The sequence below is a fragment of the Hevea brasiliensis genome, chromosome 10 (assembly GCF_030052815.1).
Source record: "Hevea brasiliensis isolate MT/VB/25A 57/8 chromosome 10, ASM3005281v1, whole genome shotgun sequence".
Classification (NCBI taxonomy): domain Eukaryota; kingdom Viridiplantae; phylum Streptophyta; class Magnoliopsida; order Malpighiales; family Euphorbiaceae; genus Hevea; species Hevea brasiliensis.
Window position 1 is genome coordinate 14367813 of NC_079502.1, and position 21851 is coordinate 14389663.

Consider the following 21851-nt stretch of genomic DNA (forward strand, 5'->3'; position numbering starts at 1 on the left):
AGGTGGCATGATACTAGTGCCCGATGTGAATATCATGGTGGGGCAGTGGGGCACTCGACTGATAACTGTGGAGTTCTTCGGGGAAGAGTACAGGCTCTAATCAGAAACGGGTGGTTGAAAATTGAGGGAAATGGTTCTCTTTCCAACGTCACTTTAAACCCATTGCCTAATCATGGTACAGGCAATGGCGTAAATATGATAGAACTTTAGGATGAAAGGTCGACTTTGGAGGTAGATCAGCTGATTCCTCATTTCGAGGAAATTTTTAGAATGGCAGTAAGAGAGGGATACCTTTGCCCTTAGGCATCCAGGTCGAAAAGTGATATAGGATGCCCCTACCATGGAGGAGCAGCTGATCATGAGCTGCATGATTGTGACGAATTCTGGCAGGAAGTTCAGAGAATGTTGTTGCTCAAAACTTTGAGATGTCAGCAGAGGTTGAGGATGAAGGGCGAAGTGAACACAACCAGGTTTGGCCAAGATGCCTCTAACCCCCACCCCAGATTAATCTTTTCTGCTCCCAACACACTAACACCCCCAGTACCACCAATAATGGTTATCCGAACCCCACCTCAACTCCTAGTCACCAACACCCATGCAGTGCCCTGGAATTACAATCTCCAAGTGTTTACTCAGGGCGCATCCAGTAGCACTCCAACCCCTACCTTCAACCATACCCACACTCAACCCATCAACCCTCCTAAGCCCTATTTCGCTCCTCACGAGCATTTTAAAATGACCTAGATAGGACCCTCCAACAATGCTAATCCCCAACCTAACCCAAAACCTATCACAACCAGTAACTCCTTCCCACAAGATCAGGAAATAGAGTTCATAACCCAGAGTGGGAGATGTTACGGGAATGATGAGGCTGAAAAGAAGAAGGGAAAAGTAAAAATGGGAGAACCGCGAGAAAATATGGAGGATGGGGCTGTGAGGGTTGAGAAAGGGGAACCTGCTGAACAAAAAGAAGAGGAAGAACTGCTACTACAAATAATGAAGCAGAGTGAGTATGACGTCATTGAGCAACTGAGAAAGATGCCTGCTCGAATTTCCTTACTGTCACTAATTCTAAGCTCGGAGGTGCATCGCCATGCCTTGCAGAAAGTTTTGGACCAGGCTTTTGTGAACCTCGATATCACACCGAGGCAATTTGAGAAAATAGTTGGGCAAATTCAGGCATCCAGTTTTGTCACTTTCTCTGAAGATGAGATAGATCCGGCTAGCTTGAAGCATACCAAAGCTTTTCATGTGACAGTCAAGTGCAAAGAGTGCATAGTTGCCAAAGTCTTGATTGACAATGGATCTGCCCTCAACGTCTTGCCTAATGCTACCTTGGGAAGACTACCTGTCGACCCATCAAACATACGCCAAAATGCCATGGTGGTAATAGCCTTTGACGGTAAAAAGAGGGAGGTACTTGGGGACATCGATTTGCCTTTTCAGATCAGGGCATGCACTTTCAACGTCACTTTCCAAGTGATGGATATTGAGTCGGCATACACCATGCTATTGGGGAGAACCTGGATCCATTCGACAAACGTGGTGCCTTTAACTTTACATCAGAGGATCAAGTACATTATGAGTAGCAAAATCATCACAGTGAGAGGGGAGGAAGCCATGCTAGTTACTAAGCCCCAATCGGATCCTTATGTGGAAACAACTAAAAAGTCCTTAGAAAGTTCTTTCCAAGCACTAGAATTACAAGGAACCATCCCGAGAGATGAAGGAGCTGCAGCTATGGTTACAAATGTGATGTTTAAAAGTGGCTATAAAAAGGGCAAGGGATTGGGCGCCGCGTTATAGGGAATTGTTGAACCTATACCAGCTATTCAGAAGATCGGCCATTTCGATTTGGGGTATGGGGAGGATGCTTTGGTGGATAGGAGATTCTAGATGAGGAATATGCTCCGAGATCAAAGGTTTGATCGAAAAGTCGGGAAAATGAAAGTTGTTCCAAAAATCACAAATTCACCAAACCGATCATTGAGAATCCAGAAGAAAGTGAAGAATCTCCTGAAGAACCATCCATCGATGTCATACAACTGGACTCCCTGTCCGAGGCACTGATCTCACCAATCACTGAGGGGTAAGAGCTGGATAATTGGAAAGCAGAAGACATTCTTGTGCTCAATCTCAAGTAAAGTACATTTTGTCATCAACACTTGATCATTTGGTCCATAGTGACAAGTGTGATGCTGTAAATGGGCCCTTTTCTTATGATTAAAGTATTAATGAATTACTAAGCGCATTTTGTGTCCAATTCTCTTTTCCTTTCACCATTAAAATCCATTTTTTTAATATGCTCCACTTTCATTTCTTCAGGACCATTCACCAATTCACACCTAATAATTCAATTGACTCAGAAGTTCCTTATGTTAACTTTGAAACTCCCATAACTGCCATTGGTTTAAGTGATTCTGAAGAAGAACCTGTAGAAGAATGGGGTGAAAGAGATGAACTTTCCTTGGTGCCTTGTGGGGATAAAACGCACACTATAAATCTAGGGACTGAGGAAATAAAGAGGGAACTTAAAGTCGTGAATAACGGGGAATTTGAGAGTATGGTCAGCTTGCTCAAGGAATTCATTGATGTATTCTCATGGAGCTACGATGATATGCCCGAATTGGATCCTCAGATAGTAACGCATAAGATCCCCCTGATTCCTGGGACAATTCCAGTAAAACAGAAGTTGAGAAGAATGAACCCCAACACACTGCTCAAAGTTATGGATGAAGTTAAAAAGTAATATGATGTTGGGTTCTTGGGAGTGGTCAAGTAGCTTTAATGGATAGCTAATGTTGTCCCGGTGATGAAGAAGGATGGAAGAGTTAGGGTATGTGTTGATTACAGGGATCTCAATAACGCAAGCTTGAAGGATGATTTTCCTCTCCCACACATAAATGTGCTGATGGACAATGCTGTAGGGCTGGGAAGATGTTCATGTATCGACGGTGCATCAGGGTATAACCAAATCCCCATGGACGAAGAGGACAAAGACAAAACTGCTTTTATCACCCAGTGGAGGGTATTTTGCTATCGGGTTATGCCCTTTGGGTTAAAGAATGCCAGAGCTACCTACCAACGCGCTATGGTCACATTATTCCATGATATGACGCACAAAGAAGTAAAAGTGCATGTGGATGATATGATTATCAAGTCCAGAGAGGGAGAAAGTCATGTACAGGTGTTGAGAAAGGTGTTCGAAAGGCTCAGGAAGTATCAACTGAAGCTGAACCCAGCTAAGTGTGTGTTTGGGGCAGGTCTGGTAAGCTATTGAGATTCATAGTAAGCGAGAAGGGAATAGAAGTGGACCTAGACAAAGTTCGAGCTATTCAAGAAATGCCATCCCCAAAGACAGAAAGGGAGGTGCACAGTTTCCTGGGAAAGTTGAACTACATCTCGAGGTTCATCTCCAACCTCACTGCTAAAGTTGAGCCCATTTTTAAACTACTCAAGAAGAATAACATCGCTCAGTGGGATCAAGTTTGTCAACAGGCTTTTGAAAAGATTAAACAGTACCTGTCAAATCCACTGATATTGGTTCCTCCGGTGATGGGAAGGCCGTTGATTCTGTACATGGTGGTTCAGTAGAGCTCGAAGGGTTGTGTTCTAGGGCAGCACAATGACACGGGGTGAAAAGAAAGAGCCATTTACTATTTGAGTAAGAAATTCAACGATTGCGAGTCGAGATACTCATTCCTAGAGAAAACTTATTGCGCATTGACCTAGACAGCAAATCGACTCAAGCATTACATGTTGAATCATAAAACACGGCTCATCTCCAGAATGGATCCAATCAAGTATGTATTTGAAAGCCCGTTTATGCCAGGGAGGATAGCAAAATAGCAAGTCATACTTTCTCAATATGACATTGTCTACATGACTAGAAAGGCAGTGAAGGGGAGCGTGATTGCTAATCTCCTGGCAGAAAACCCAATCCAGGATTATGAAGCTCTAGATTTTGATTTCCCTAATGAATATGTTAATGAAGTTAGCAGAAATGATAAAGAACCAACTGACATATGGGAAATGTATTTCGGTGGAGCGTCAATTTGTCCGGTAACGGGATTGGAGCAGTTTTAATATCCCCTTATGGAAAACACTTCCCAATAGCTATCAAGCTGAGATTTGACTGCACCAACAACGTTGCAGAGTATGAAGCCTGTGTGATGGGTTTACAGGCTGCCATTGAGATGAAGGTCGGGAAGTTAGAGGTGTATGAAGATTTGGCCTTTATCATTTACCAAGTCAAAGGGGAATGACAAACTAAAGACCCGAAACTGATCCCGTATCAAAAGTATCTCTTAGAATTGATCAAGAAATTCGAAGAGATTTCCTTCGCTCACCTCAACCGTGATAAGAACCAATTCGCCGATGCTATAGCCACTCTAGCTGTCATGGCTCAGATGGAAGAGGGACAGACAACATAGGTGTTGCAAATCAAAGCAAGGAGTGAGCCGGCATACTACTTCATGATCGAAGAAGAAACTGATGGTAAACCCTGGTATCATGACATCCAGGTCTACATCAAAACCAAGGAATACCCTCCCGGGGCAAGCAGAAATGAAAGAAGGATGATCAGGAGATTAGCACTGGGATACTTCCCTAGTGGGGAAATTTTGTACAAGAGGAGCTCCAATGGCAAATTGTTGAGGTGCGTGGATGCAAAAGAAGCAAGGAGGATCCTTTTTGAGACTCATGAAGGGAATTGCTCAACTCACACCAATGGGCATATGATGGCCAAGCAAATAATGAGACGGGGTTACTTCTGGACTACTTTGGAAAAAGACTACATCGAGTACTTTCGGAAGTGTCATAAATGTCAAATTTATGCTGATCCGATAAATGTCCCACCTCATCAGCTTTTTAATCTTGTCTCGCCTTGGCCTTTTACAATGTGGGGCATCGACGTGATCGGTCCTATTAATCCCAAGGCATCCAATGGGCATAGGTTCATCTTAGTGGCTATTGACTATTTTTCCAAATGGGTTGAGGCAACATCATATGCGCATATCACGCAAAATACATTCCTCAAATTTTTCAAGAATAATATTATCTACCAACATGGTCTCCTCAGTGAAATTGTCACCGACAATGCCAAGAATTTGAATGGCCCAAAGATCCGAAATTTGTGTGACCAGTATAAAATCTGGCATCTCAATTCTTCGCCATACCGTCCCCAAATGAACGGAGCAGTGGAGGCCGCTAACAAAAACCTTAAGAGAATAATCAGGAAAATGACCGTCACTTATAGAGATTGGCATGATATGCTTCCCTTTGCCCTTCATGCTTATTGGACCTCCGTAAGAACTTCGACTGGGGCAACTCCATATTCATTGGTCTATGAAATGAAAGTTGTTTTACCTATAGAGGTGGAAATCCCTTCCTTGAGAATTCTGAAAGAGTCGGGAATCTACGAGTCAAAATGGATTCAATTGAGGCTGGACCAGCTGAATTTACTAGATGAGAAAAGACTAGCAGCAGCATGTCATGGGCAATTGTACCAAAGGAGAATGGCAAAGGAATTTAACAAAGGCATTGGCCCGCATGAATTCAAATCAGGAGATCTGGTCTTGAAAAAGATCCTCCCAAGTCAAAATGATCCTCGGGGCAAATGGTCACCAACTTACGAAGGGCCTTATGTGGTTAAAAAGGCATTTTCTGGCGACGCGCTAATCTTGACTCATATGGAAGGCGAAGAATTCCCAAGACCCGTGAATGCAGATGCTGTGAAAAGATATGATGCCTAAAAAAAAAAAAAGTGTAGGAGTGAAAACCCAAAAGGGCGCTTCTAGTAAAATGTGTGAAAGAGAGCGAAAACCCGCAAGGGTGCTTTCTGCAAAATGAGTAAGGGGTGAAAACCCGAAAGGGCATCCTAAAAAATTGAGCCAAAAAAAAATCATCTTCTAGAAGTGAAAACCAGAAAGGGCGTTCCTAGGACCAGAAAATGGAGAAATAAGGAAGGAAGCCCGAGACCAGAAGAGGTAATAAGTCACCACGGCACGAGCGTTCGTCGGAAGATTACTTGAAATAGTGGCAGTCAAGGGAGTTCAAAGTTAGTTACAAGGAATTTGTGAGATCTATTCTTGTACCCTTTCCCTTTGAAATTGTACCTTTGTTTTTAAGCCATAATAAAATTGCTCATTCACTCTAATTTATTTTTCTTATCTACCATTTATTTATGCGCTATTAATTCGTTAAAACTTTATTATAAGATCAGGATTTGAATATTGATAACCCCATGTACTTTGCTATGAGATTTGCAAGGGATGAATGATGGCCCAGCGAAAAAAAAAATATAGGAGTGAAAACCCGAAAGGGCGCTCCTAGCAAAATGTGTAAAAGAGAGAGTGAAAACCCGCAAGGGGCGCTTTCTGCAAAATAAGTGAGGAGCCAAAACCTGAAAGGGCGTTCCGAAAAAGTGAGTAAAAAGAGGAAATTATAGCCGAAGCCTTGGGACTCGTTCTGACCTTCTCCATTAATCATCTATCTTTGGGACCTTGTTAAGTACATTTTGATTGAACAAACATCTTGTGTTAGGTTTGCTTTGCTTTGTCAGTTTTAATTTCTTGCCATCAATCTCTGGTTCCTTGATCTACGTTGATTTTAATTTTCAGCATTTTAATTTTCTACCATCAACCTCTGGTTCCTTGATCCAAGTTGATTTTAATTTTCAGCATTTTAATTTCTTGCCATCAAACTCTGGTTCCTGGATCCAAGTTGATTTTAATTTTCAGCATTTTAAATTCTTGTTATCAACCTCTTCAGCATTTTAATTTCCTGTTATCAACCTCTGGTTCCTTGATCCAAGTTGATTTTAATTTTCAACATTTTAATTTCCTGCCATCAACCTCTGATTCCTTGATCCAAGTTGATTTTAATTTTCAGCATTTTAATTTCCTACCATCAACCTCTGGTTTCTTGATCCAAGTTGATTTTAATTATCAGCATTTTAATTTCCTGCCATCAACCTCTGGTTCCGTGATCCAAGTTGATTTTAATTTTCAGCATTTTAATTTTCCTATCATCAACGTCTGGTTTCCTGATCCAAGTTGATTTTAATGTTCAGCATTTTAATTTCCAGCTATCAACCTCTAGTTCCTTGGCCCAAGTTGATTTTAATTTTTAGCATTTTAATTTCCTGCCATCAACCTCTGGTTCCTTGATCCAAGTTGATTTTAATTTTTAGCATTTTTAATTTTCTGTCATCAACCTCTGGTTCCTAGATCCAAGTTGATTTAAATTTTTAGCATTTTAAATTCCTATCATCAACCTCTGGTTCCTTGATCCAAGTTGATTTTAATTTCAGCATTTTAATTTCAACATTTTAATTTCTTATCATCAACCTCTGGTTCCTTGATCCAAGTTGATTTTAATTTACAGCATTTTAAATTCTTGTCATCAACCTCTGGTTCCTTGATCCAAGTTGATTTTAATTTTCAGCATTTTTAATTCCCTGCCATCAACCTCTGGTTCCTTGATCCAAGTTGATTTTAATTTTCAGCATTTAATTTCCTGTCATCAATCTTTAGTTCCTAGATCCAAGTTGATTTTAATTTTCAGCATTTTAATTTCCTGTCATCAACCTCTGGTTCCTTGATCCAAGTTGATTTTAATGTTCAGCATTTTAATTTCTAGCTATCAACCTCTAGTTCCTTGATCCAAGTTAATTTTAATGTTCAGCATTTTAATTTCCTGCCATCAACCTCTTATTCCTTGATCCAAATTGATTTTAATTTTTAGCATTTTAATTTCCTGCCATTAACCTTTGGTTCCTTGATCCAAGTTAATTTTAATTTTCAACCTCTGGTTCCTTGATCCAAGTTGATTTTAATTTTCAGCATTTTAATTTCCTGTTATCAACCTCTGGGTTCAAGATCCAAGTTGATTTTACTTTTCGGCATTTTAATTTTCATCATTTAATTTTCATCATTGATCTCTGGTTCTAATATCCCAACCGCCCAAAATATGGGTCAAAATTTTTTCATAATTCCTATACAAGAGAATTTCATTCTCTTTAATAGAAATTATGTAAAGAGGGGTAACTGTAGACACCATATTTTGGCCGACCTCCGAAGTCAAGGAACTTTTAAACTTTTAACTTTATTATCCGCTCTCAACCGATGTCCCCAATCACAAATAGCTTTTCTAGACTCACCAATTGCTCATCCCTAGAACAAACCGATCTCACGCTTAAGTTAGATTGTTTTCCTAATCTCTTGGTCTTTATTAGGTGAGTCCGAATCAACATTGGGTCTTTGGACCATCCAATCTTACCTACTGATATACTCTGATCTTTCTGTACAAATATTGCAGAACTTCATTTAGCTAATGTTGTGATCGGGCTTCTCGCTTGAATGCCCCAGATATTCCTTAAAATGAAGTTAAGGTTTCTATCCGATCTAATGATGGTTTCGATCTTAAAAGTTCAAGTCAATGTCAAATCTTTGCAATTCTAATGTTTTAAAATTTCATCCGGTATTTGGTCATGACTTAGTCCAATCTCATGTTCACGTGTAATATTTTTTCGATCTCTTATATCCTGATTAATGGTCGCTTTCAAGTTTAATGTTCAACTATGTTCAATCAATTAAGTACTCAGACAATTTGGACGCTTTCTGATCTCATCAAGAAATTGAACAAAAAACTATAATTCATTTCAAAGTAAAAATTTACAAGTCATTCGGCTGGAGGGTCTCCCCCAGCCTGCACTCTAGGTATATCATCATTTCTCTCATTCTCTCTCTTTCTCTCGGGCTCCTCCTCGCTCCCCTCTTCATCTCTAAGAGCAAGATACACCATCCAAGAGAAGTCTTCCTCAGGATAACGCCTTTTAAGCTCAGCCAGAAGATCGCCATGTGCACTCACATAAGCGCCAGCTTCCCTTATCACGGCCTCCTCTTCTTTCACTCTGATCTCTCAGTAAGGCGAGTGACATCGGCAGTTCAGCAGGCCCGAGCTTCTTCTAGTTCACCCTCTAGTTCGACTATCCTGTCCTAATAAGATTTCGTCTGACCCTCAATCTCGGTGATATAGTCCTGAGCGAACGAAAGTTAGGATTGGGCGGAAGCAGCATCCTGGTCCGCCTTCAGAATTTCCTGTCTCAAGAGATGAGCCTTTTCTCTAATTATGTGTTGATTCACAAGGCTCTCTAAGCTCAAGCTCATCATCTGAGCCAGGAGATTATCAATGCTATCCGGGGTCAGCCTGTTTCGGTCATCCTAGAGGCATATGGTGGCACCCAAAACTTTAACCAGGCCAGGATTCCCCTGAATTGAGCGGTTCTTCTCGAGAGAGTGAATGAGAATCTGGGAGCCACGAGAGAGGGTCCTCACAGTCGGTTGGGAAGACCCTCCCTCCGCACTTGAAGAAATAGGTGGAGGTGGCGGTTCTTCCTATCGAAGAGGGGAAGGAGCGACCTCTACTTCTGGGATCGACTGTCTCGAAGGTCGGGATGAAGAACAAGGCAATTCTGCCGAGTCTCGCCCTGGTGTTTGGGATACCGCAGTAATCTTCATTTCCCGCACCTTCTGAGTGACCTCTCTTTTTCTCTTGTGGCTTTCCTTTGTGCCTTTGCCACCAGCCATACCTGCACGGAAAATAAGTTAGTGAGATCACCTAAGTTAGGAGGCTAAAGATTCAGGTTATACCGATCCTGGGTTCGAGGTCAGAGAGCTGCAGTTCATAATCTTCATTGGCGATCATCTGCATTAGCCACCACTTCAGTTCAGCCATGACGGCATCTAAGCATGAATACTTATAAGTGGCTGCTTGATCCTTCAATTCGTTTACCATGGTGTCCTCGTTCCTATTTAGGGCGATCTTTTTTAAAGCTGAAGGGACCAGGTACTGCCAACTGTGTGGGAAACCCTCGAAGCCATTCGGAATCTTGCTCCTCAATATAAAGGCCTGGTTCTTCTAATTCTTCAATGAAGAAAGGAGATCGGTAAAAAGCCCACTATGCGGCTTGGCTTGAAAGAACCAGTACTCATCGTCCTTTCGACGAGTGAGCCTATGCAACTCAGCAAAAACTTTTACTGTGGGCTTGAGCTTTTTGGCTCGGCATAAGCCTCTAAAAGCCACCAGAATCGGCCATGAGTTCGGATGCACTTGGGCTACACATACATGGTGGAACTTTAGAATGGCCTTAAAGAAGTCATCAAAGGGGAAGCGAAGCCCGGCTTTTAATTGCTCTTCATACACCATGATCACATCATTTTTGTCAAAGAAGTGATCATCTCGGAGATCAGCATGACATCTAATAAGCTCGAAGGAGTCTGTCTGAAGGTTGTATTCTTGACTGATAGACTGCAGGTCGGTTTCCTAGAGGATCGGCGGCAACTCATCCATGGGAAGATTTTCTTTCCTTGAGGAAGATGCCTATTTTGATTGGGCTGCCCGACCATGGGCTGAGACAGAGGTTGTAGAAGGTTCAGGTTGCCCACTCTGCCTGACCACCTCAACTTCGTCCGACATCCATGAAATATGGACGGAAGGCGGGCTCGACCCTCGGTACCACTCATTTTCAGAAAACAAAAGGAAAATTAACCCAGGAAAGATCAAAATCCTTATCGGAGTGTAATCGATGCCTGAAAACTTTAGAAAACGAGAAGAAATGCTAAAATTACTAGAGGAAGCTTTGAAATGACATAAGGAAAAAAATGAGTCACCTCTCCCCTATTTTATACCCATATGGGCATTAAATGCTCACGAAGTCCTAAGTGACGCATCGGTTAGTGGAACTGGGCCACCTCTTTGACACATCGCAAGAAGATTCTAGAAACATAATAAAAATCAGATAAATGAGATCGGTTAACTAAGGTCATCAAATTGAATAAATTTCCAAACCTACTGATCATCGAATGGTGATTTGTCTAGGGATCAGATCGGATACACAAATCAGAGATCGAAAAAATAACTAATGCAATAACAAAACAAAAATATTCAAATAAAATTTTCATTTTATTTCTAAAAGATCGAATTACATTTGGGTGATCTCAAAAGATCGAATTACATTTGGATGATCTCAAAAGATCGGATTACATCATTTGGGCGATCTCAAAAGATCAACACTACATTCTACCTAGCTTAAGACTAATCTGAGGCCCAGAATGCTGGCCTATGTCAAAGCCTAGTATTGTGACTGAATCAAAAGATGTGTTTGATGAGAAAGCCAGCCGCAAATATTGGATAGATTTGCAGCTCAGATAGGGTGACTATGACTCTCATGATATTAAGTAGAGTCATCGCTGATGTCATCGACCAAAACTGAGCTATAGTCGGGATGGCCGATATGGTTGGAAGCCAAATGAACTTCAAGAGGTAGTCACCGACATTAAGATTAAAATTAGTAGTCCTCTTGCCCGAGATTGGTCTACCGATTGTACCGATAGACCAATTCGAGATCGGCACATCCGTCACTTTCGATCTTGATCGATAAATTAGGCCGGTTACCTCACTGTCATTAGATGACGCTCTCATAGTTGAAAAAAGATCAAGATGGCCATCATAATTAGAATTATCACCGAAAAAGCTAGAATTAGGGAAGTGGTGCATTAAAAATAAACTGAAAAAGGAAAAGTGAGATGTGAAAATGATTTCCCATTGCTGCATATATATAGGGCATTGGCATTTATTGCATACAGAACCCAAAGCGGATGCATCAATAATTGAAGAATTTATTACTTTGACCAATGCAAGTTAGATAGAGAGGAAACATCTAGAATGAGAGAGATCAGGAAATAAGAGGGGACCTGATGCCAGAGAATGGAGATCGAAAAACATAGAGGGATCAAATAACTTTCAATTAACTCTCTTCATTGTCAGATCCGAGTTAGTTAAAGTGTTGTAGGCATGATCAGATCCTCACCACACATCTCGTCTGCAGAAACGCCCACCTAGCCGCCAGACACCGAAATAGTTAAGGCAGTCCTGTACATCTCAATTTCCACCGCTGATCATAATTGTAAGGATGGATCCAGAGCCCTCGGATCAAAAAGCAAATGACAGGTTCGGCGCTTTTTATTCCCAACTTTTGGATCCATCTTGTAAGGCAAGACCCTTAGCCGTTGGATTAAAAGAAGAAAGGACGGATATTCTGAACGGAATCCTGACCCTCCATTTTGATTCTCTTTAATTCTCAGACATCAGATCATGTCCTTTTGAATCTAAACCCTCTGTCTCCCCCTGGTGAGATCCTGACCCTTCATTATGGGAACCCATTCCCTATAAATACCTGCATGCAATACTGTAGAAGGAACGGATGAAAAACGAGAAGGTGGTGATTATATTTGAAAGACTCTGAAATTTGATTCAGTCTTGCTACTTGCCATTCTGAGCTTTCGAAGTGTTGAGAAACTTTAGAAACCAGTTTTCTTAAGTATTTCACTAAAAGGAGCTCTAAGTCCTGAAACTTCCATTTTCAGTTTCTGGGTAACCATCTTCACATCACCTCATTCCCACTGCTCTAGTGTCTGGCCTTACCTTCTGAGTTCAACTTCGTTTTGGCCTATTCCCATTACTTCGGATAAGTACGAGTCCTTCGGCTGTCAGCTTTCACTTCTATAAGATTTGTGGATTCTGGAGTTAGCTCATCTGTCTCCCCAACTTCCCACAGGTAAGCGTCTAAACTGTTATTTTGACGAATATCCTTTTTTTGTTTTCTCCAATTTTCTTTTGAAATTTCTTTTATATCCAGTCGCATTAAACCTCAAAATAGATTATCTAGGCCAATAGTTATTTTCTGTGTCTTCTTTTATTTCATTTGCAAATTCCATTTATCATTATTTAGTTTTCATTTCCTTTGAGAGTAGACATTCAAGTCACAGGCAACTTGTAAATATTTAAAAGAATATAGGCAGGGGTATTTCGACATGAGAGTTTTCAGTCTAAAAATAATATAATATAATATAATAAAAATGACAAAGGAAGATAGGTGTAGCATAGGTCGAACAGGTTAAAAACAAGAATAGGTCAAACATATAAGTTATGAGGTCGGGCCACGAAACGAACCTAGGTGATAATATAATAAATCAGGAATGAAGATAAGATCGGATCCCGGACTAACGACTAAAAAGAGATCGGATACCGGTAATCGAAGAGTTCTAATAAAGCGATCATGCGGAAGATCGGCAAGGAGTTCGATTTTTCATTCACTATCTAGTTATAAGGTCTCGTAGGCTAGGAAAAGTTGTACACGGGTCTCTTATGTCCTCGGTACTTCATTCCCACAAAAAGGGGTCAAGGACCTTTTACCAAAATCCTTAGTTCCAAGTTCTTACAAAATGCCATCCTAATAAACATATTAAGAGTTTGGGGGGAGAATTCTTACCTAAACTCAGTCTAATTTTTAATACAACACATTAAGAGATCGAGGGAGAGTTCTTACCCAAGTTCTTAATTAAAATTCTTAAATACACTAAAGAGATCGGGGGAGAGTTCTTACCCAAATTCTCAGAAAAAAATCTTAATAAATATGTAGAGATCGGAGGAGAGTTCTTATCCGAAATCTCCCGCTTAAATTTTAAACAGAATACACTAAGAGATCGAGGGAGAGTTCTTACTCGAATTCTCGGCCAAAATCTTAATAAAATATGTGGAGATCAGAGGAGAGTTCTTATCCGAAATCTCTCGTTTAAATTTTTCATAGAATATATTAAGAGATTAGGAGAGAGTTCTTACCCGAGTTCTCTTAGCTTAAATCCAAACTAAAGTATCATTCGAATTAACCTCCAACAAAACCCAATATTCTAGAGATAAAACGGCTGGGTTCATCATGCTTTTATGGGCTTCGGTATCAAGGAATCCAATTATGTAACACCCTCCCGGTAGTAACTCCATACATTCTACTGTTCCGGTGACCGGTGTCTGTCCGGACAGCTAGTACGTCCGGAAAAATATTTAAACTAAAGTCAGGAACCATAATTAACTCAAATATTAATAAGAAAAATTTAGGAAAAATTTTAGAAATAAAACACAACCAAGTTAAACGAGCCGGTGCCCAAGTGATGGGTAACCAGAGGAAAGTTGCGGTTCTCGCAACGAGGAGCCCTAGACCCGAGGAAAAATTCATAAAATAATTTTTGGGACTCCAGAGAAGGGTCATTGAGGTTCCTATGGCATTAGAATGCCAAGAAAATATTTAGAAAAATTTTTCAATCGGTACAGACAATTTTGACCCGTTAAGCCAAACGGAGGGCATTTTGGTCATTTCGATCATTTCGCCTTTAGAGACGATTTTTGGCCGACTTGTCCAGTTGAGTAAATAATTATTATGATATAAAATATGAATTAAGGTTGATGAAAATTTTATTTAAAGTTAGTAGAAAAGAAAAGAAAAGAAAATTAAAGAAAATTAGGGATAATGACAGGGATAATGACATCACATGATGTCATTATCTTACTCCCAACCAATCACAAGTTAATAAGCATTCTTAAAACATTTAAAAGATACAAAATGGACCAAAAATTCTGGTCATCTTCTTCTTCTTCTTCCTCAAAACGTGACCTCTCTTCCATAGCCCTCCATAAAAATTTCTTGCATCACTTCCATTTTCCCATGAATTTCCACTATAAAACCCTAGACACCTTTCATTAAAACTTGTCCATACCTCTTGGGGAAGTGTTTGGCAGCCTAGAAAAGGAAGGAAAGTGAAGTTTAAGCTTGGAAAATTCTGCCCTACAAGAGGTTAGTGCACTTATACACCTTAAGCTCTTTATTTCCATGTTAGTGACTTGAATTGAGTAAGAATTTGTGAATTAAATGAACCAAATATATGTGTATGTCCACCATGAATTTCGGCAGCCCTAAGGAAGGAACAGTGATGGAGTGTTTTTTATGGTTCTTAAAATGAATTAGAGATTATGTTTAAGGTGTATATACACATATAGAATGAATGAAAGTGCTTAACTAGGTGTATGGGTGAATTGAAAGGGAAAATTAGGGTTTTGGGAGTGAAAAATTGGACTTGGCTTATGAAATGATTAATGGACATTCTAATGGTCAATTAGTGACCATTTGAGGCAAGTTAATCATAATTTGAAGTGAGGTAATGTATGGCAAATTGAAATGGGAAGGCTGCCTAGAGACAGCAGCAATGAGGCTGTGATTCCAGCCCATTTAGACAGCCATAACTTTGGCTGTGTAGGTCCAATTTGTGTTTGGACAATTGGACATGAAACTAGACTTATAATGGCAAAATTTTTCTGAAGAAACCATGCCCAAAAGACCAAAGCAAGTGGACCAAAAGTTGGCCCCAATCCGGATACCCACAAAGACACTGCAGAAATGACCAAATGAATAGTAACTGTTCATTTGGCCATAACTCAATGTAAATATGGTCAATTGACCTGAAATTTTTACAGAAACAAGTTAAGACATAGAAAAACAACTTTCATGAAGAAACCTACCCCAAATTATGACCAGAACCTATCCAACAAGACAGTGGCAGTCACTGTTCATGGTACTGTAGATTTGGTAATTCTGCAGTTTTTCCAATCCGGCCAGCTGTGGTTTTTGGACCATAACTGGAGCTACAAAACTCCAAATGGAGTGATTTTAGAAAAGAAATTCAACTAGACAAAATAAGGAACAACTTTCATGTTTACCATTTCCTCAAATTCCCACTGCAACAGTGCTTAATGGAACAGTAAAGTTAGGCTTCAAAAACTGAAAATTCTGCTTCCCTTGGTTTAAGTTTAGAAATGGTATTAATGCTTAATGCCAACAAGTTTTCAATGCAAAATGTGGTATATTGGGTGTGTTAAAACCAATGTACCTATTTTCTATCCAAAAGTCAACATTTTTGTTGACCAATAAGGTGAATAGTGACACCAAAACTTGAAAATTCAAAATTTGAAATTAGAAATGCATCTAGGGGACTTTAAATTGCAATTGGCAATTAATACTAGCAAATGTAAAACTAAAAATGTGGGATCTTGGTGTAATTAGAATTAATATATCCATTAAGTATAAAAAGGTCAACATTTTGGGTTGACTAGTAAGGTGAATAGTAATCAAAATGATTAGTAAATTAAAATGAAGACCTAGAACCAATTCTAAGCTTAATGCTTAGAATTGTATGACAAATGTGGACTATGCATCCTAGTCAAAATTGTTAAAAAGAAATTAAGGCCATAAATTTGAAATCCATGAAATATTTATGGATTACTTGAAACATGAAAAATAAGTCACCAAATTGATGTGAATAATTAGTTAGGGCTTATATGCCCCTCACAAATGGAATTCATAACATATTAATAACTCAACTTGAAATATAAAAATTGTAATTACATGAGTAGATTCTTGAATGTATAAATGAGAAAAGAAAAATGTTTTGAGTACAATGGTATAAAAGGATAATTGATGTGAATTGTGATCATATAAATGATCAAATGAATGTATGAATTATAATCGAAATTTATCATGAAATAATAAAGTCATAAAATATAATATATTAATATTTAATGATATTATGTGCCCTTGTATTGCCTAGACATGTGTATCAGATTGGATAGTTTGGCATGCCAATAGGGTATTGTTTTAGCAGTACTGCAAAAGGCTTTATGCCTATATTCATAGCTCTATGCCCGTATTCATAGCTCTTATGCCCGTATTCATGGCTTTTATGCCCGATTATGTGATATCATGGCTTTTTAGCCATACTGACTGCATACGTGGTTGACGTTCTGCGTCCAATGGTATGACGGCCCGAGGCACCGCGGTGTCCAGAGCCAACGACCCGTTATCCGATTTAGTCGACTGTCGTAGGTTACTTGGGCAGTGTAATTTATTAAAATAAATTAAGACTATTAGTAATTAAAAATATTAGAAATCAAATAAATGAGTTAATAAGACTTCAAAAGAATTAGTTACAATTATGAAATGATCCAAACCACATAAAAATTGTTAAGTAAAATGATAAAAGAGTTGCAAAAATAGGTATAACTTAACTAAATAATTTAAATGTACCTTCTATTGCCATATAAATATAAACTGAGTATTTTTATTAATTCTGTATGTTGTACATTATCCCTGTGAATTTTCGAATTAAACGCTTTCAAAGCGAAACAAATGAGAACAAAAGATAATTAATATTAGACACATTGTATTAAATTAAATTGATTCTTAAATATTTAAATTATGCTTCGTTCTTTCTTTATTTGTATATTTTATTTTCTTGTTCTATTATTGCACCACTAAGCAGCAATGCTTAGCGCGATGGATTTGTTTCCTCGCGCAGGTACTTTGACTAAGATTTTTGGAGTCCAGATCTGCAGAAGTGGCTGGAGTATTCAAGGTTGTCACCTCCTCAGCAATACATGTAGATAGGGCCCATGTAGATCATATTTTGTATTTAGTATAAAATGCTAGATATTGTATTATAATGTAGATTATGAGCAGGTAATTAATAGAAATGTAATGTAATTTAATAAATTAGCTTTTTCATATGTAATTAATTTATATATCATGTAAATTATGAAATTATGTAAATTAAAGAAATTTGAAAATTTTACTTATGTGATTTGAGCATGAATGAGATTGTATGGATTCGAAGACAGATTTGAAATATATAGATAATGCATGGAAATGAATATGAAATTGAGATATATGAATGAGAGGTGAATTATGAGATGGTTATGAAAATAATTGATGAGATTTTATTTGTAAAATATTATTGAAACTTTCAAACAGGTAAATAGTAAAATACGTCAACTGGTAATAAAATAGGGAAAACTCCGCTGGTTTCTCCGTCGAAAAATTTATTAATATTAAAATATATCGAGATCAAAATATGAGAGGAATAAAGTAAGATAAGATAGGGTGCTCCGGTATCGAATGTAGCACACTTTGCTCGGCTACACTGTAGTCGGGTGAGGGGTGTTACATTTATTGGTATCAGAGCGCGGTTTAGGCATTCCTAGGCATAGATAGATAGAATAAGATTGTGTGCATAACATGCATTGTATTTATATGAGTTGAGGTGACACTAATGCAGATCTGTTTTCTTGGTTATTTTAGGTTAAGGTATGGACTCAGAATCGCAGAGGGCAGTAGAAGAAGTAGTAAGTCGTATCCCGACTGGGAGTGATATTGGAAATCAGGGAGATCCTGCTCCACCAGTGCAAGAGGTGCCTGTACAACCCCAACAGGCCTTGTTTGAGTAGATGACTGAATTCTTCAGACAGATGACTGGGGTTATTCCACCACCGCTTCAGCGGAAATCACCTCTAGGAAAAATTAGGAAATATGGAGCTGTAGATTTCAATGGTAGAAAGGAAGACGATTCTGTAGCAGCTGAGTATTGGTTAGAAAGGACTAAAAGAGTCTTGCAGCAGCTCTATTGCACACCAGAACAGAGTTTGGAGTGTGCTGTTTCATTGTTACAAGAAGCTGCATATCGGTGGTGGGATGTTGTAACCAAGGTAGTGCCACCAGCCGACGTAACTTGGGAATTCTTTCTGATAGAGTTCATAAAGAAATATATTAGCTGTGTTCATGAAGAGGAACAGAAGAGGAGTGGTGATCAGCAAAAGAGGAAATTTGGACAGTCTAGTAATAAGAGACCGAGAGAACAGTTAAGCCAGACATCTGATCAAAGTAGGAGATCCAAACCCAGGGGTATACCTAGAAGAGATCAACCAAAGACACTAGTAGTGAGTGCATCAGGACTAGCAAGAAAATGTGGTCATTGTAACAAGTGGCATAAAGGTGAATGTAGGGGATTGACTAGAGCCTGTTATAGATGTGGGGCCATAGACCATCATCTGAAAGATTGTCCTAAGAGGAATTTACCACGGACCCAGACAGAGGTCGTGGAAGGACCAAGTACAACAGTAACACCACTTCCAAATGTTACCCAAGTCGGAGAGGAACAAGAAGCCCCAGATGTGAATTTGAGGTAAAGTATTTCCTTTATGATATGCCTAAGTGTATAATGATAGATTCGAAAAAAACTAAATAGTACCATATATACAAAAGAAGTAGACAGATGGAGTAATAGAAAGGTAAAATAATTATCTCAGAACCTAAAACACCCAGTAAATTTCGAGGACGAAATTTAATTTAGAGGGGAAGAATTGTAACACCCTCCCGGTAGCAACTCCGTACATTCTACTGTTCCGGTGACCGGTGTCAGTCCGGACAGCTAGAACGTCCGGAAAAATATTTAAACTAAAGTCAGGAACAATAATTAACTCAAATATTAATAAGAAAAATTTTAGGAAAAATTTTAGAAATAAAATACAACCAAGTTAAACGAGCCGGTGCCCAAGTGATGGGTAACTAGAGGAAAGTTGCGGTTCTCGCAATGAGGAGCCCTAGACCCGGGGAAAAATTCATAAAATAATTTTTGGGACTCCAGAGAAGGGTCATTGAGGTTCCTATGGCATTAGAATGCCAAGAAAATATTTAGAAAAAATTTTCAATCGGTACAGACAATTTTGACCCGTTAAGCCAAACGTAAGGCATTTTGGTCATTTTGCCTTCAGAGACGATTTTTGGCCGACTTGTCCAGTTGAGTAAATAATTATTATGACATAAAATATGAATTAAGGTTGATGAAAAATTTATTTAAAATTAGTAGAAAAGAAAAGAAAAGAAAAATAAAGAAAATTAGGGATAATGACATCACATGATGTCATTATCTTACTCCCAACCAATCACAAGTTAACAAGCATTCTTAAAACATTTAAAAGATACAAAATGGACCAAAAATTCTGATCATCTTCTTCTTCTTCTTCCTCAAAACGTGACCTCTCTTCCATAGCCCTCCATAAAAATTTCTTGCATCACTTCCATTTTCCCATGAATTTCCATTATAAAACCCTAGACACCTTTCATTAAAACTTGTCTATACCTCTTGGGGAAGTGTTTGGCAGCCTAGAAAAGGAAGGAAAGTGAAGTTTGAGCTTGGAAAATTCTGCCCTACAAGAGGTTAGTGCACTTATACACCTTAAGCTCTTTATTTCCATGTTAGTGACTTGAATTGAGTAAGAATTTGTGAATTAAATGAACCAAATATATGTGTATGTCCACCATGAATTTCGGTAGCCCTAAGGAAGGAACAATGATGGAGTGTTTTTGATGGTTTTAATGGACTTAAAATGAATTAGAGATTATGTTTAAGGTGTATATACACATATAGAATGAATGAAAGTGCTTAACTAGGTGTATGGGTGAATTGAAAGGGAAAATTAGGGTTTTGAGAGTGAAAAATTGGACTTGGCTTATGAAATAATTAATGGACATTCTAATGGTCAATTAGTGACCATTTGAGGCAAGTTAATCATAATTTGAAGTGAGGTAATGTATGGCAAATTGAAATGGGAAGGCTGCCTAGAGACAGCAGCAATGAAGCTGTGATTCCAGCCCATTTAGACAGCCATAACTTTGGCTGTGTAGGTCCAATTTGTGTTTGGCCAATTGGACATGAAACTATACTTATAATGGCAAAATTTTGCTGAAGAAACCATGCCCAAAAGACCAAAGCAAGTGGACCAAAAGTTCGCCCCAATCCGCATACCCTGCAACAGCACCTGCAGAAATGACCAAATGAACAGTAACTGTTCATTTGGCCATAACTCACTGTAGATATGGTCAATTGACCTGAAATTTTTACAGCAACAAGTTAAGACATAGACAAACAACTTTCATGAAGAAACCTACCCCAAATTATGACCAGAACCTATCCAACAAGACAATGGTAGTCACTGTTCATGGTACTGTAGATTTGGTAATTCTGCAGTTTTTCCAATCCGGCCAGCTGTGGTTTTTGGACCATAACTGGAGCTACAAAACTCCAAATGGAGTGATTTAAGAAAAGAAATTCAACTAGACAAAATAAGGAACAACTTTCATGTTTACCATTTCCTCAAATTCCCACTGCAACAGTGTTTAATGGAACAGTAAAGTTAGGCTTCAAAAACTGAAAATTCTGCTTCCCTTGGTTTAAGTTTAGAAATGGTATTAATGCTTAATGCCAACAAGTTTTCAATGCAAAATGTGGTATGTTGGGTGTGTTAAAACCAATGTACCTATTTTCTATCCAAAAGTCAACATTTTTGTTGACCAATAAGGTGAATAGTGACACCAAAACTTGAAAATTCAAAATTTGAAATTAGAAATGCATCTAGAGGACTTTAAATTGCAATTGGCAATTAATACTAGCAAATGTAAAACTAAAAATGTGGGATCTCGGTGTAATTAGAATTAATATATCCATTAAGTATAAAAAGGTCAACATTTTGGGTTAACTAGTAAGGTGAATAGTAATCAAAATGATTAGTAAATTAAGATGAAGACCTAGAACCAATTCTAAGCTTAAATGCTTAGAATTGTATGACAAATGTGGACTATGCATCCTAGTCAAAATTTTTAAAAAGAAATTAAGGCCATAAATTTGAAATCCATGAAATATTTATGGATTACTTGAAACATGAAAAATAAGTCACCAAATTGATGTGAATAATTAGTTAGGGCTTATATGCCCCTCACAAATGGAATTCATAACATATTAATAACTCAACTTGAAATATAAAAATTATAATTACATGAGTAGATTCTTGAATGTATAAATGAGAAAAGAAAAATGTTTTGAGTACAATGGTATAAAAGGATAATTGATGCGAATTGTGATCATATAAATGATCAAATGAATGTATGAATTATAATCGAAATTTATCATGAAATAATGAAGTCATAAAATACAATATATTAATATTTAATGATATTATGTACCCTTGTATTGCCTAGACATGTGTATCAGATTGGATAGTTTGGCATGCCAATAGGATATTGTTTTAGCAGTACTGCAAAAGGCTTTATGCCTATATTCATAGCTCTATGCCCG